This window comes from Tamandua tetradactyla, chromosome 1 (assembly GCF_023851605.1).
Source record: "Tamandua tetradactyla isolate mTamTet1 chromosome 1, mTamTet1.pri, whole genome shotgun sequence".
NCBI lineage: Eukaryota > Metazoa > Chordata > Mammalia > Pilosa > Myrmecophagidae > Tamandua > Tamandua tetradactyla.
Genome location: NC_135327.1, coordinates 97541409 through 97544028, shown reverse-complemented (window position 1 = coordinate 97544028; position 2620 = coordinate 97541409).

Genomic DNA, 2620 nt, shown 5'->3' with positions numbered 1-2620 from the left:
CCGGAAATGATAAATGAAAAATCATACCTAGTAGAATTCGTTAGCCAAGATAAATAATTACTTAGAGTCACACATGTAAATTTGTTTCCGGTGGGATGGAGATTAACAGGGTCTATCTATAACTCCACATACACACACACTCCAAAATTGCATTTCTATTAAGCACACACACACACACATGAAATTACTCTAAAATGTATCAGTGATGTACTAATTTTTAACTGCCAAGATATTTTATGATCTGCGAGCAAAAGCAGGGTTAAATTCCAGGAGATAAGGGATTGAGATTTGATCGTTTTCCCCATTTCTAGGGAGGGGAAAAAAATCCCTTTCCGAAATAAAGTTATACCATCGATTAAAAAATATATATATATATATGTATATAGGGAGCGCTAAGGAGTTCAAAAGAAAACTAAAGTCGAAAAAAAAGAACATGCGTTGCATTAAGGCATAAAGATCAAGCGCCAAAACAGTGAAATTCAAGATCAAATCGAAATAAGAAAATGGGTTTATTCGAGGAACCGCCACTGCCATAAAGAGAGTAGCCACATCTGTCCGGATGTCAGACCTTCCTGCATCTTGTTTCACACATTTCAATGATTTCTGGGCAGATCGAGTGCGGGAAAGGCAGCGGCCACAGCGGCGCGGTGCAATGCGGGATGCGCTTTGGAGTGCATAGGCCAAAAGGTACGAAAACCTAGCCCAGGAGCAGTGACCCAGTTCCCCAACCCACAAGGAGAAAGTGGCAAGCACGGAATTTTCTCTATTTTCAATCCCAGTCCCGCGCGGCCAAGAGAAAGCAAATATTCTGGACAGCTGCAGAAGTAAAATGGTTTGCAAATAACCACTACTCGCCCTTTCAGGGGCCGTGACCTGTCTAAACTCGTGGTACTGACATTCTTAAGAGGTCCCGAGGTACACGAGAAGCGCTGGTGCTCGCAGTCGCTCTGAGCCCTGCACCCTGCCTCCCCGCCCAGAGCAAAATATTTGCAAGACTTTGTGGAACGACTTGGGAGCATTCATCAAGTCTGCAACGCGTTTATTCATTGCTGCAGTTCAGGGCTTTCCAAACGAATAGGAACCTATTATTTACTTCCGTACCTTGTGCAGATATTTATTATCTGTAGGAATATTTAAGGGTCTGTGTTCAGCCCGCCACCTTTGACAGGCGCCGTCACCTCACACTCCCGGGTAATGGACCACACTGTGGCTGCATTTAATTTATTGGGGGTGAGAAGTTACCGCGGGAGGTTTCCAAAGAAGGGCTTTAACACAAGAGACAGGCCAGGGTCCAACACCGTAAGTGCTTAGAAAATTATATTTTTGCCTCGAAAAGACACATCCAAACACACCCAAATATAAAATAACGTTCCTTAAGGTTCTTAACTGGGGTTCAAGGATGCTTAGGGGCTCTGTCAATCGGCCTTAGGTAGTCAAGAGCTGTCAGAAAATGAATGCTAAAGTTTGGGTGACGCTTGTGGGCTCTTTCACTTAAAATCAAATTCTAAAAAGAGTCTGTGACCACCGCCTACAAATACAGAAAAAAAGATCATTAAGAAGTCATAAATTAAAATTCACGCCAAAAACTCGGAAGTCTTGCATTGAGCCTGAATAGAGGAAATCTGAGAAGCCGGTATAATTAGCAGCTATCTAGGAACGATTTTTCGCTTGCTTGAAGGCAATAGATCAAAAAAAGGCAATACTCGAATGCTTTAACAACCGTACTATTGTAAAAAACTCCAGAGAGCTCAAGGACCTTCCAACCGTTTACCTGGTATTAATATTAATGTGTTTTAAAGTCAGAATATTTCAATGACTCCATTTTCCTTCGAAACTTCAAGGCAACCCACGCTTTCTTAATATTGTCATTACCACGGTTGACAGAGGGAACCCGATCCGATGTGGTTCTAAAACAAAATGAGATATTAACCGTGTTTGTTTTCACTTTGATCCATAGGAAATAGGTCCTGCGCCCTGTGACCCATTAAACTAATAAGATTATACACATCAGCAGAGCGGAGGGTCTAATTGTTTCCATCTGTCCCGGGTCTTTGCATTTTTAAAATTGATGAAAATGAGAGTTGAGTTACAAAAAAGAAAATACATTGAAAGCGAAAGAATGACAAAACTAAGCCGTTCGGACCATACATGTGATCAATTACCTGGAAAAAAAAAGACAGGTGTATACGGCATGGCGTTTTTGAAGAAATTAAATATGCAGGAAGAATAATCAGTTAATTGATCTTGATGTGCTCCGAGCTAACGCTTGCTTGGGAAAACCAGCCAATCAGAAGCGTTTCCAGAGACAGAGCGCGAGAGAGATGCGACACCTCCCCGCCTTCTCATGAATATTTAAAAGCTAGATTTCTAGATTTGTCATTTAAATACCCAAGGGAAGTTGCAGCACAGGCTCGTCTTTCATTGGGTTGTTCCCGCGGAGGTGGGGAAGGAGGGAGGAGACGCGTCTTCTTCGCTCTCTCATTTGCTTAGACCTCCTCTTTTTACGTCATTGCACTGCTAAGCCAATCCGTGAAGCTCACTTTGTCCTTAGCCCACAGCCAGCCTAAGCCAATAGTATGGCTGCATGCAAATAATGAGCGGGTGGTTCCCTTCTGGCGCC